The 14,827-nt window shown below is 36.8% G+C and overlaps 1 pseudogene; it reads left to right on the top strand.

Annotated features, from left to right (window-relative positions):
- The first annotated feature begins 13,412 nt into the window (after window positions 1–13,412).
- On the top strand, window positions 13,413–14,409 carry LOC138170036 (interferon regulatory factor 1-like; annotated as a pseudogene).
- Window positions 14,410–14,827: the final 418 nt, after the last annotated feature.

Below are 14,827 nucleotides of genomic sequence, written 5' to 3'. Positions count from 1 at the left end.
GTTTTAAGGGTTTAACATTTGGTTAGGGTAGGATCTGATTATGAATATTTGGAGAACTGTCCTTTTAGAGAAATAAGCTCTCACATAAAACTAAGCAGAAGTGAAAAGCATCTTCCATAAAATATGGCTCAAATAAATAATCTCTATTTCTTGAAATTTGGCAGAGTCATTTATTTTTTCTTTTGTTTTTTTTTTTCTTTTCATAAGATTCTGTGAAGTGATGAAAAAATACCGAATGTACTGAGGGCAAACTTTCATCATTGTTTAACAGAGAGCCCAAATGTTTTAATAACATTTTCTTATACTTAAACTAATGCCATCTCAGGTCAAATTAGGTAATATCTCCTCTAATAAATGCAGAGACGTAAAATAGTCATGTAATCAAATGGATCTGTCATCGCATCAATGTGGTTATTTCCTCCAAAAATGAAGATCATGTCCTCTCCATACCTGCTTGCTTCCTGTGACTTTCATTCATGTCTTCCCCTAAGTTCTTTACAACTATACCTAAAATAGTGAAAAATTTCCCACATTCTTGCCTATCTTCTCTCTCAATCATATTTTAGCATATTCTTTTTTCTTGTCTCTTTTCATATTTTCTTATTTGTTTTATTGTAAACACAACATGTGCCTCTCTATTCCTCTCTAAACGATGCTAATTTTTTAATTCTATGAAGACTATAGTGCATTATGATTCACAACTAAATAAGAATACCACACCAGTAGAATTTTTGTTAATCAAAACATAGGACTTTGTTTCAGGAAATTTTTTAAGATCATTAATGGAACTTTGTGATTTTCAAAATAAAACCCAACCCACTCTTATCCTTCTGTTTAATTTGGGGTCTGAATCATTTATTATTTGTAGTGTCTGTAAAAGTACTGATTAGTGAGCTCTTATGGTTTGCCATTCAACTGCATAAAATAATCTGGTTAATGGACATTCTGCATCCACTTCATTTTCCCTGGGTATATAGTTAAACCAAACACTTTAAGTAATTATGAATGTTTTTTTAAGAGGCTATGCAATGTTCTAAAGCTTGAAGTAATCATCATATTTGCAAACAGGAATATCTTGACAACCTAACAATCTATAACTTAAGGGACTTATCCAGGTTCATGCAGCTAGTATAGACCTGGGAAAGATTTGAATTTAGGACTTCCTAAGTCCACGTTCATGTTTACAGATTAGTATGATTCAAGTTCAAATATTTGCAGATTAAAGGAGAGGCCTAGATAATTCTTTTTTGAATACAAAGCTGGCTCTCTTCTTTGCTGCTAGAGGTCACTCCTGCCTTGACTGTCTTTGAGTCAACTCTTTGCAGTGCATATCATTTCCTGCTAGCAGAGCTATTGTTCAGTTGTGTCTGACTTTTGTGACAGCATTTGAGGTTTTCTTGGCAAAGATACTAGAGTGGTTTGCCATGTCCTTCTCCAACTCATTTTACAGATGAGGAAACTGAGGCAAACAGGGTTAAGTGACTTGCCCAGGATCACATAGCTAGTAAATGTCTCAGTTTGGATTTGAACTCAAGTAATCCTGCCTTAGGGCCTAGCACTCTACCCACTGTGACATTACCAGAGTAGTTTTGCTGAAAAGTACCATGACTGATGACAAAGGAAGGAGAGAGAAATCCCCTTTCCCCTATCCCTACTGCCTTTGGGTAGAGCTACAAGTGGAAGGACAAAGAGGGATCTTTGCCCTTAAGTAGAGTTCTTTACTTATAAGTGATTCTTTTCTCTGCCACCAGAGGTTACACTTCTCAGAGTAGTTTCCAGCTTCTACTGAGTGGGTCTTGAATTTTTTTCAAGGACCACTGGGGGATTGTTTAATCCTTCTAACTATCTGGCTAGCTGACCTCTAATTCCTTCTGATTTAATTAAAGACTTGTCCATATTTCTTAAAGAAATAACAAGGCTGCCCTCTAATTCCATCAAGCTGGGTTAACAAATTTATTTAATTTAGTTTAATATTTAACACATTGCTGGAGGGATCAGCAAATATGTCGGAGTAGCAGGATGCAGTACATCCCAAGTCTCTTTTTTTTAATTACTCCAACAAAGATCAAAGGAAAACACCTGACTGAGTAATGAATGGGAAGTCCGGGTTAAAACACTCTAGTTTATTTTTCAAACTCAAGATCACAGATTCAGCCCACAGACAAGCAACCAGGACATGGACCTCAACCAGATGTGGGCCAGAAGTTCTATCTCTCTGACCCTGAGAGCAATATTAAGGATTCATCCCAGAGGTGAGTAACTTGTGCAGCTACTATAGGCCACATTCTGAACCATAGCAGTATCTTGGATTCAGTCCACAGACCAGTAATCAGGGCAGGGTCTATAGAAAAGAAGCTGGCCCATAGTTCTCAAGCTCACAACACACAGGTCAGCCTGTAGCTGAATAACAAGAGCAAAGACTGCAAACTAAATATTAAGCCTATAGATCCTCTAAGATAGCAAACAGAAGCTGGTCCAGCAACAATATACTGGATTTCAAACCACGGACAAGCCTAGTCGTTGTTTCCTAGACACAAACTAGGGTTTGTAGCCTTTGAAGTTAAGGCCAGGAGAATATTGCTTTTATGTGCCTTCGATCAGCCTGCCTAAAGTCAGCTGAAAGACTACAGCTGTATGGTCTGAGCTGTTCCTCTGATTTTGAAGAACACAGCACAATAGTACTTTATCACAATCATATGTCACATCTTTTTCAACCATTCCGCAGTTGATGAACATCCCTTCAATGTCCAATTCTTTGCCACCACAAAAAGAGCTGCTATAAATATTTTTATACATATAGGTCCCTTTCCTTTTTCTTTAATCTTTTTGAGGTACAGAAGAAAATTGTGATAATGAATATTAAAATATCTATTCATATGTTTATACCTATATCCATCTCTCTATATATATGTATATATATGTATGTATATATACATACATATGTGTATGGATAGATAGACAAGTAGATAGATAGAAAAATTAATATAGCTATCTATAAGGCATCTATCTCTAGAAATTTAGAAACAGGTAGATAATGACCATACAAGGGTCCAAAATTTCCTCCAGTAATATAAAGAGTCAGACTCTAACAAAAAGTCCCAATTCAGAAAGTAAGCCTGGAAGAACGAATTTTTAAAAGATTGTCACGATAAAGAACTATCATAGAGCCTGGGAGGCCTAAGAAATAAACATGGAAGAATACAATAACTCCAAAACATCTGTAAGCACAGTCTCAAATAAAAACACAGTTTGGTCATAAAGTCAAATAAAATGCCCAGAAGAAATTAAGTTTGATTTTCTTTTTAAAACAAATAATATGGTAAATTAAATGAGAGCTCTGGAGGAAAGAATTGGAAAGAACATTAACAGCTAAGCACAAGAACAATGACTTATTTGAGGAACAGACTCCTTGAAAAATAGAATGGACCAAAGAGAAGTTAGTGATGCCATGAGTCAAGAAGAAATGTAAAACAAAATCAAAAGACCAAAAAAGGAGAAAATATAAAAGTAAAAAACAATTGACCTGGAAAATAGGTCAGTAAAAGATAATTTAAGAATCACTGGGAAACCTGAAGTCGTGCCAAAAAAGATGGGCCTGGATATCATGTTTCAAGAAATCATGAATGAAAACTACTCACACCAATTAGAATAAGAGTGTAAAGAAAAATCAAAGAAATCCACTTGTTACCTCCAGAAAAAAAAAAGTCTCAAAAACTCCCAGGAATTTCATAGCCCTATTCCATAAGTTTCAGGTCAAACATAAATTAAGAGAAGCAGACATAAAAGAAATACTTGCAGTTGCAGAGATCACATAAGATTTAACAGCTACAACTTTAAAGGAGCAGAAATAAAGGCAGTTGCCTTTATGGAATATCATAAGGCAAAAGATAGATCTTTATCTATCAAAGCTGAGTATAATCTTACAGGAGAAAATGAATTTTGAGAATTTCCAAGAATTCCTGATAAATAAAACAAAGTCAGAAGTTGTAAATATACATAGAGGAGTCAAAAGAAACATAAAAATTTAAATTCAAGTGAACAATAAGAAAAGACTATACAAACATGAAGCCTGCACATTCTAAGAGAGGGGACATAATATGTGTCACTGGAGAATACTAATGCCATCGGAGATAACATAATGAGATCAATAATACAAAGGACTAAAGAGTGCTTTTAAAAATTATTCATTTTTGGCATTCTTTTTAAAAAATTTGAGTTCCATGTTCTCTCCCTTCCCTACCCACTGAGAAAGGAAGCAGTATGTTATCTATTATACATAGAAAATCATGCAAAACTTATTTTTGCATTAGCCATGTAACAAAAAAGCAAGAAAAATGAAAAAAGTGAAAAAATTATACTTTAGTTTGCAGTCAGAATTCATCAGTTCTCTCTCCAGAAGTAGATAACCTTTTTTTAAAATAATGAATCCTTTGGAATTATCTTGGATCATTATATAGATCAGAATTACTAAGTCTTTCACAGTTGATCTTAATTATAATATTATTTATAATGTACAGTGTCCTCATTCTGTTCACTTCACATCAGTTCATATAGGTTTTCTCAGGGTTTTTTTTTCCCCTGAAACTCCCTTTCTTGCATTTTTTATAGCACAATAGTGCTTTATCACAATCATATGTCACATCTTTTTCAACCATTCCCCAGTTGATAAGCATCCCTTGAATGTCCAATTCTTTGCCACCACAAAAAAGAGCTGCTATAAATATTTTTATACATATAGGTCCCTTTCCTTTTTCTTTAATCTTTTTGGGGTATAGAGTTAATAGTGGTATTGCTGAGTTAAAGGGTATGCAAAAATTTATAGCTCTTTGGATATAGTTCCAAATTACTTTCCAGAATGGGTAAACCAGTTTACAAATCCTCCAATAGTTCATTAATATACCTACTTTCCCTCATCTCCTCTGGCATTTGTCATTTTTAATAAGTGTGAAGTGGTATCTCAGAGGTATTTTAATTTGCATTTCTCCAACAATTAGTGATTTATAGCATTTTTCATATGAATATAGATAACTTTGATTTATTTTTTTGAATACTGCCTGTTTATATCACTTGACCATTTGTCAATTGGGGAAAGGGCCTTTTTTTTTTTTACTATAAATTTGAATTGATTCCCTACATATTTGAGAGATAAGCTCTTTATCAGAGAAATTTACTGTAATTTTTTATATTACTTGATTGTTTATGATACCTTTTAGTAAAATAAAATTTTACTGATTACCTCTTTTAATTAAGTCTGTTTTTGCTTTTGCTTTGTGTGAGATCATAATTGATACGCTTGCCTTCTTTACTTTAGTTGAAACATAATAGATTCTGCTCTGGTCCATTATTTTAATCATGTGTGTCTTTCTGTTTCAAATGTGTCTCTTTTAAACAACAACATATTGTTGAATTCTGATTTCTAATCCATTATATGGTCTGCTTCCATTTTCTGGGTGAGCTCATCCCATTGACATTCCTTGTTATGAAAATTGTGTATTTCCCTCTATCCTATTTTCTTCTGTTTATTGTTCTCTCTGTCTTTTTATCCTGTTCTTCTTCAAAAGACTGCTTTGCTTTTGACCATTGTCTCTCTTAATCTGCCCTCCCTTTTATCACCCCTCCCTTTCTTTCATTCCCTTCCCCTCCTATTTCCCTACTAGGTAAAATAGATTTCTATACCCTACTGAGTGTGTGTGTGTATGTGTGTATGTGTGTGTGTGTGTTCTACCATCTTTGAACTAATTCCAATTAGACTGAGATTCAAGCATTGCCCATTACCGCAGCCCATCCCATTTCCCCCTCCATTATAAAAGCTCTTCCTTGCAAGTCACTTTTATGTGAGAAAATTTTTCCCATTCTACCTCTTCTTTCCCCCCTTTCCCATTGCATCCCCTTTACCATCCCTATTTTTGGGAGCTCATCCCAACATAATTGACTCACAATCATGCCCTCTGTCTATGTAGACTCCTAAGTGCCCTAATAATGATGAAGTTCATAGGAGTTACACTTATCATCACATATAGGTATATAAACAGTTTAACTTATTAAGTCTCATGGTTATTCTTTCATGTTTACCTTTTTATGCTTCTCTTGAGTCTTATGCATTTATGTTTGAATATCAAATTTTCTATTCAGCTCCAGTCTTTTCATCAGGAATGCTTGGAAGTCATCTATTTCATATCTTTTTTTCCCATTCTTTTGACTTTGTTTTTTGTTTCTTGGTATTTTATTTTTCTTAATGAGTTTTTATCTTCTACTTCCCCAATTTGAAATTTAAAAAAAAATTATTTTCTTCAGTGACTTTTGTAGATTTTTTCTATTGGGCTAACTCTTTTTAAGGAGTTCTTTTCTTCAGTGAGCTTTTGTGTATCTTTTACCAAGCCACAAAATTGCTTTTCCTAATTTCCTTGCATCACTCTCATTTCTTTTCCTATTTTTTCCTCTACCACTCCTATGTCTGTCTTAACTCTTCCAGGTATTATTCTTGGGCTTGTCTCCAATTAGCATTTGTTTTTCCTTTGGGGCTTTGCTTGTAGCTGTTTTCACTTTATTGTCTTCATTTGAGTTTGTGTACTGGTCTTCCCTGCCTTCATAGTGGCTTATTTTTGTAAATTTGTCTCAGTTCTGTATATATTTAATAAATTAATCCTTTATTAGATAAACTGCAAAAATTTCACCCCAGTTTCCTGATCTCCTACTAATATTGGCTTTGTTGGTTTTCTTTTTGCAAAAATCTTTTTAAAAAATTTATGTAATAAAAATTATCCATTTTACCACCTATAGACCTCTTATTTAGTCATGATCTCTTTCCTATCTACAGATCTGACAGGAATTTTTTTCCATGCTCCTCTAATTTGCTTATGATATTACCTTCATATTTAAATCATATGCCCATTTTGAATTTTTCTTTGTATTTGATGTCAGATACTGGTCTTTGCCTATATTCTGACAGAATGTTTTGTAGTTTTTCCAGCAGTTTTGGTGAAATAGAGAGATTTTGTCCAAATGGCTTGGTTCTTTGGGTTTATCAAACACTGGGCCACTATGCTCATTTGATTTTATTTATTGCATAGCTAATCTATTCCATTGATCAATGGCTATGTTTCTTATATAGTACCAAATTGTTCTGGTGAGTGCTGAGTTATAGTATAGTTTGACATTTAATACTGCTAAACCCCTTCCTTCACATTTTTTTCTTTGATTCCCTTGATAGCCTTGACCTTTTTGCTCCTCCACATGAATTTTGTTATTATTTTTCTAACTCTACAAAGTAATCCTTTGGCATTTTAATCCATGATTCTTAAATTATCTCCCACTACCTATTTTTCAAGTGAGATTTTTTTTAATATTAGATAGCTTACATTTTCTTCTATTTTTTCTAATCGTTTGATTTTATTCTATTCTTGCTATTTCATTTAGACATTGACTTCTATTTGATCTATTTTAGTTTTCTAAGAGTATTTTACTCGCATAATATTTACATCCTTCTTCCCTAAGGTATTTGTTATCCTTCCAGTTATTTTCTCCATGGATTTTGTTTTATCATTTGTTTCTCACTTAACAGTTTCTAGTTATTCATGTGGTCCTTGTCAAAAATCCATTTTTCCTTTGAATCATTTCTTGCAGCTGTTTCAGAATTACTCACTTTATAGCAGAGAGGAGTGGGACAAATCTTATCTCCACAACAATTCCATATTTTTGGTTATATCTTTTATTTAATATCTCCAGTTTTATTTTCTGATTTGAGACCTGAAGAATCCTGCTCTGAGTGCTGTGATGCTATGCTTGTTGCTACAACTCATTTGGACTTCCAAGGCTCCCATCTTGGGGCTTCCAAATATTTTTTGATCAGCCTAAAATAGAATATCTCTATTTTTTCTCCATGCAATCACTCTGTACATGATGAAACTAGAGAGAAGATACTGATTTATAAAAATCCAGAGCTGTATGATAAAAACCACCATGTTACTTACTTATCTTATGTGAAGTCTGACACTGTTAAGTGAAAGATAGTCTGAAGCTCCTAGTCTTCACCTACAGTTGTACTGATTTAGAAGCTAAGCCTTCAACTCTTGCAGCCTATGGACACAAAGTCCTTCAGGCTATACTTCTCTCTGGGTCAGTTTTTGGTTATGTTGGGAGGCTTAGATTTGTAGCCTGTGCTAGCACTTGCCTTGCTGGTAGCCAACTTCCCTTCTGACTATGGGATTCTGGCTGACTTTCTGTGCAATTTTCATGTGGAAGAAGTCACTTTGTAGTTTCTCATTGCATTTCTTGATCATCCTTTGGTTTGGTGTAATTTTCAGACCTTTTCTAAAGTAAAATTTTTATCTAGGCATTCTAGCTCTGTTCAGATTGTCTTCTTGGCTATGAAGCTCAACTCTCTTTTCCTGTTTTGTTTTTGTCAAAAAAAGTAAATTTTATTGATATATGTTGTTTTCACATTATAAATATTTACAGATTACTCGATGTGGAGCAGCAGCCAATTCTTTCCTTCTTCTTCCCATGCTGCTTTAGTAGAACAAGCAGAACTAGCTGCAGTTCATGGCCCTGCTCTTTTTCTAATCTCTCCATCTTTGTCATCTGGCTCATCTGTAGAAGTTTTTTCTAAGAACAAAAGTGCCTAAAGATATTGATATTCTGTGTAACATACTCCTTTTAGCCCACCTGGTCTCCATGGCATCATCTCTGGAGGGAACTTTGAAGAGGGCACTTAAAAAGAAAATCACATGAGTGACACATGATATTTGCAATTAGATAAGGTATGAACAAAATATTTCACAATTAATTAGTGTACTCCAGAATGACAGAATAATTTTAGAATTATTAGGGAGACTTAAGCTTAATGTAGTCCAGCTTTCTAATTGTATAGGTAAAAAACAGCCAAAAATTTTGGCTGTTACTGAGAGTTATAGAGCTATAGATGCTCAGTATTAGAAGGAACCTAGGCATCATATATTTTTACCAGCTTTCTAATGCATGGATTTGCTCTATGGCATCTAGTGTCTAACATTTCCAGTATGAGGGACTGATAAGATAGATGATATTTTGGAACAGTTATTTTGAAATAGCTAGTTTTCCTTATGATGAGTTGAACTCTGCCCCTGGAACATCTACACATTGATCCAGTTCTGGCCTCTGGAGCCATATATCATACATGTAATTCTACTTACTTTTATAGCCTTTTAAATATTTGAAACCTTCAAAATTTTCTCATCTTCATTCTAAATTCATGAAACTGAACTTCATATGGCATAATTTCAAATTGCCCTTACCCTCTTCCATGACATTTCCTGAATTTGTTAAATGAACATAATACTTCAAATTTAGACTATTGCAGACAATACTTATATAGCTTTATATAATGTTAGTTCTTTTAGAAGCTACATTTTGCCATTAATTCATATTTTAGTTGTAGTCAATTGTAGTCTCCTAACTTTCTCATGTAACCTTCTGCCACTTAATATGCCAGGACTTTTTTCTGGGTCATGTGAGCAACAATATGGAGGACTAAACATTTTCTCTGAACCCCTATGAACTCAAAACCTCTTCAAAACAAAAGTTATGCACCCAAAACAAAGCATCTATAGTGGTCTCTAACGCCTAGGAAATCCAGAATGCAAAAGAAGTTTTAAAATCTCATGAACAGACCTGAAGCTCCCTCATTATCTCTTCTCTAACTCCTATAGAAGTTCAGTTATCCCTCCCCCTTTTTAGTCCTGTGGAATTTTGAGGCTACAGAAGTTTGCTTAGGCTGCAACCAGCCAGCAGGATGGTAGCCCTTCTGGACCAAAAGCCCTGTGGGGACCATGACAGACAATCCCATAGCACCAGTTCTACAAAGTTCTTAACTACAGATGCCAAGACAGAAAATGATGTAGTACCAGTACTATAAAGCTCTGGACTGCTAATGTTAGGGCAAACAACCCCTTAATGTAAGTGCTGATGTGGGGGCAGATGATCTCATAGCACCACTTCTGTAGCTCTGTGGAGTGCAAGTACGTCAGAGAACTAAGGAACCGAGGGAGTGGGAGAGGACATTGGGATAAAACAAAAGGAGCAGGGGCGGCCAGGTAGCACAGCGAGTAAGAGCACCGGCTCCAGTGTTGAGAAGACCTGGAGATCGAATCCCGGGATCAGACACTTAGCACCCACCCAGAAACACCTGGCCGTGTAACCTTGAGCAAGTTACTTAACCCCGATTGCTTTAAAAAAAAAAAAAAAAAAAAGGAGCAATAAGGGAAAATAAGGGGGAGGAGGGACTAAATTTGACAAACATCATAGGACCAAAGACCTTGCATAAAATCCAACAAAGCAACAGGGAAAATACTAGCATAAGAAGCTAATATGGTTTCCTGATCTAGTAAATTAGTTCAAATATCAATGAATAAATGCTACAAAATAAAAGAAAAATATCCAATACTGGACAAGACACAGAACCATGTGAAATTTGAAGAAAATATGGAACTACAATATGTTATTCCAAAGTGGATATAAAGGGAAATGAGAATTATGAGCTGAACTTATGACCTGTACAGCAAAAATAAGGGATAGAATAATAAGTTGGATTTTTCTGTGGCAAGTCTCACCAAAAAAAAAAAAATTATGAGAACAATAGATTAAGGAGGCAAAAGTTCAGTGAAACACAATCTAAAAGGAGAGAAGCAAAACAAAAATAAATGACAATAAGCTCACTATAGGACGAGTACATACTGATCCTGAAGACAGAATGTGTAGAAACAACCTAAGGATAATATGTCTCCCAGAAGAACACAACAGGAAAAAGAAACTTAACACCAAAATGCAGAAAAAAATATAACCGTCCAGAATTTCTGAACACAGATAATGAAATGCCAATTGAAAGAAGATTGCCTTGGGATGGCCAGGTAGCACAGTGAGTAAGAGCACCGGCCTCAGAGTTGGGATGATCTGGGCTCAAATCTGGGCTCAGACACTTAGCACCCACCCAGAAACTCCTGGCTGTGTAACCTTGAGCAAGTTACTTAACCCCAATTGCTTTAAAAAAAATAAGAAGAAGATTGCCTCAAAAAAACCCACCAAAATTTCAAACTTCAAATCTTTTACTAATTACATTATTATTATTATTATTCAGTGCAAAAATGATAAATTCAGCAAACAATCAAGGGAAAGATTGTCAAATACAACAGAAAGGAAATTTGAATAACACAAGATTATGCTGTATCCACCAGAAAATGTAGGAGGGAATGGAATAATGTGTTCTGAAGAGCAGTGGAGCTCAGAATGCAGTATATACGTTCATACAAGGAAATAGGATAAAGGCAAAAGTTTAGTGGACATAACAATGAAAAAGCAGCCAGGGACATAATAGACAAAACCTGGTGGCACCCTGCTTACAGATGAATCAACGTTTTTTTTTATGTGACTATATTTCAATATGAGAAGGTATTCAAAGCGGAGGAGAAGTGATTGAGGGAGTATAGAAGAATGTGTGATATGTCCAGGTCAAATCAAGAGCCAGCAATAAAGAAAAGATAACCCCTTTTGTCTTAGTAAAAGAAGATCCTGAAGGGGATTGGATAAGGAAAAGGGGGGAAGATCAAAAATGGAAAAAAAGGAAGAAGGCCTTTCTTGCATCCTGGGAGGGTGTTCAATGAAAAACTCTTATGGGTAAGGAGAAATGGTCTGTGAAGGGAGTAAAAGACCTTAAACTGAGTATGTTCTGGGGAATTTGGTGCTTGAAAAGTCCATTTGCCCTACCTCAAGAGGAGAGTAGGAATTCTTTGGACAATAGACACTTGGGGGAGGGTAAAGGCATGGGCCTAGGAGAAGAGATTTGATACAAATGGGGAAAAAGGTTACCAAGAAAGGGTCTAGAATAGTGGTAGGCCGCATAATCAGGGACATTATATAGGAGGTTCCCTAATATGGGGTAGTATCTTCTCTGACATATTCAATAGCTGGCATTGTTCTGTGAAATTTCAATTGAGGAAGCAATCAAATAAAATGAAAAAGAGAGACAAATAAAAAACAAAACTCTACTACCTGTTGCTTATAAAAAACACACTTAAAAAACTATGAGATAGGGGGTGGAGCCAAAATGGCAAAGAAAGGCAGGGACTTACCTGGGCTCTCCCCCAAACCCTTCTTAAAAACCTTAAATTATGCCTCCAAATAAATTCTAGAATAGCAAAACCCATAAAACCCATAAAAAGGAGTGACATTTTCCATCCCAAAGTCAACAGGAAAGGTCTGTCACCTTGGGTGAGAGTGGTGTGCATTCTAGCATAGGTTGCACCCCAGCAAAATAGGAATATGTTTTTGGGGTAACTAAATCAGTGGCAGCAGTGGTGGTTTCCAGAACTCTCAGGTCACAGATGGTAAGGATGTAGGACAACTGGTCAGAAGAAGTTTATAGGGGTCGCTTTGCTGGCACTAGGGGCAGGACTCTGTTGCATTGCACATATTTGGATATGGGTCCCTGGGTCTCAGTCCCAGTGTGAGAAGGAACACTAGAAAACCAGAGCTTGTAGTCACAGGGCAGCTGAGAGACTGATCAAAAAGTTCCAGGGCAGAAAAGATTGCTTGCGGCTACACCAGAACACAAGGCAGAAGAGTAGTAAACATATCTCTCCCTAGATCATACTACCTTGGAAGAATAAAAAACTTACAGGTCCCCAGAATTATCTCTGAAAATAGCTGTACAAGAAAAGCTGAAGTTTGGGACAGTGCCCACTCCACTGTGGAAGAAGAGCCACACTTTAGCACAGAGATAGAAGTCAAGAAATACGTTGGAAAAATGAGCAAATTGCAGATAAAAAATCCTGACTATAGAAAGTTACCATAGTAACAGGGAAACTCAAAACACAAACTTAAAAGAAAACAACAAAATCAAAACTGCTACATCCAAAGCCTCAAAGAAAAATATGACTTGGTCTCATGTCATGGAAGAATTAAAGAAAAATCAAGTAAGAGAGATAGAGGAAACCTTGGGAAGAGAAATGCGAATGATTCAAGAAAATCAAGAAAGGAGGTGGCAGTTTGGCAAAAAGGCACACACACAAAAAAATGAAGAAAATAACACCATAAAAAAACCAGAATAGATCAAATGGTAAAAGAAGCACAAAAATCAAATGAAGAGCAGAATGCCTTGAAAAGAACTGGGTCAAGCGAAAGGTGCCATCTGAGAGGTAGGAGGCCAAGAGCAGAACCAGGGGCAGAATCCGTGCCATGGACTATGCTGACTACACATGACTTGGGACACCTGGGGCAGGGCCAGTGGACTCCCAGATTAACATTCCCTGCTTGAAGCCCCTGGGGTTGTCCCACAAGAAGAAACAGTGAGCCCAGAACTAGGTGGGTGGGGACAAGGCAAACTCCAGTTTTCCAAGCAAGACTTCTAAGGCAGCAGTGGCATGGGCCCCTGACCAGACAACATGCCCATTTCCAGAATATGCATGAGACCCTGGCTAGAGATGCAGAAGAATTCCATTCAAATCCCAGGCCTGACCTGGACTGACAAGGAAGAGACAACTTTGAAGCATGCAGCAAAGAACAGCTGGGACATCAACAAGGATGCCTGTCTTTTTTTGGAGCTGGGCCATTCACACAGGTGGATACAAAGCTGGGGAGAGGGAGCCAGACCCTAAAACATAGAAGGCCAATTTCCAATGTGCCATGAATTGACTCTCTGACATAGAGGAAGTGAAGGACCGAAGCAGATATGAGACCAGCTCAACTGTGAGAGTGTATTGGATGCTCCTACCTCTAACTAAGAACCAGTGGAAAGAGAGAAAGTCCAAGTCATCCAAAGACTCCAGAAGCAAGAGCAAGAGAAAGTCACATGCATAATCCAGCACTGATACCCAAATGAATGGACTTAGTACTTGACTCTCCTCAATGACCACAGTGGATACACAGCTCAAGTTTATGTGCAGCAGGACATGGAGATGTAAAGTTCTTTGGTCTCATTGAATCTATCCTTCTGTGATGTCAACAACACACTCTGGGACTAGATATAATCCCTGATAACACAAAGGACACGCACCCTTTCCAGGTGTCACCAATGCCTTCCAGCTCTGATGCAACAAATGAGAAAGAGGAAAAACTACCTGGGGAGATCATCAAGCTAGTAGAACAGTCAGAGTGGCAGCAGACTGATATCAGTGGTAAAGGGTATCTGCTTAATGAACGAGGCACCCAGCCTATCTCCAGCAACTTCAATTTAAAGGAAGAGGAGAGTGACATGCATGGGTCAGGAGAGGTTATTGAGTGGAATTTATATCGTCTTCACAGAACTGAAGACCCTGGATGCAAGTTGGATGGACACCCTGCTGACACTTGTCCCCAACATCCAGGCTATTTCCTGTGGGCAACAACCATGTCCTCTGGCCCCAGTGAGCCCATAGGGCAGTGTTTTGGTGGCTGGTGAAGACAGTCCTTTTACTGGATGGATCCAAGAAACTTAGTCAGAAGAGGAAAACTGGTATCAGGATTTTTAATGCCTCTCAGAAAGGTAATGAAGGCAGGGGCTGCAACTCTGTTTCTCCTCATTAGTTTGTAAGCTCCCAACTGCTATATTCTGAGCTGTCTCATTGAGATATAGTGACTGTGAGATCTGGGAAAACTCCTGATTTGGTGGAGGAAAGGAAGGATCAGTTCAGTAAGGCCTCGTAATGCCCCCCTTCTTGGACAAGAGAGTTCAGCAAGAACCACTGGTGACAGTCACTTGCACTTAAAAAATGACCCTATTTTATAATCATTTTCACTAATTAGAACCCTTTCCCCTAAAGCCCCTTGGACTGGAATGTAAATGTTTTAAGACCAGTAAAATGTGAAGGACAAATGAATC

This window comes from Petaurus breviceps, unplaced genomic scaffold (assembly GCF_028583685.1).
Source record: "Petaurus breviceps papuanus isolate PSGF00001 unplaced genomic scaffold, PetGlider_PUasm1.0 38, whole genome shotgun sequence".
Taxonomy (NCBI): domain Eukaryota; kingdom Metazoa; phylum Chordata; class Mammalia; order Diprotodontia; family Petauridae; genus Petaurus; species Petaurus breviceps.
This window is presented reverse-complemented; position numbering and strand designations above follow the sequence as displayed.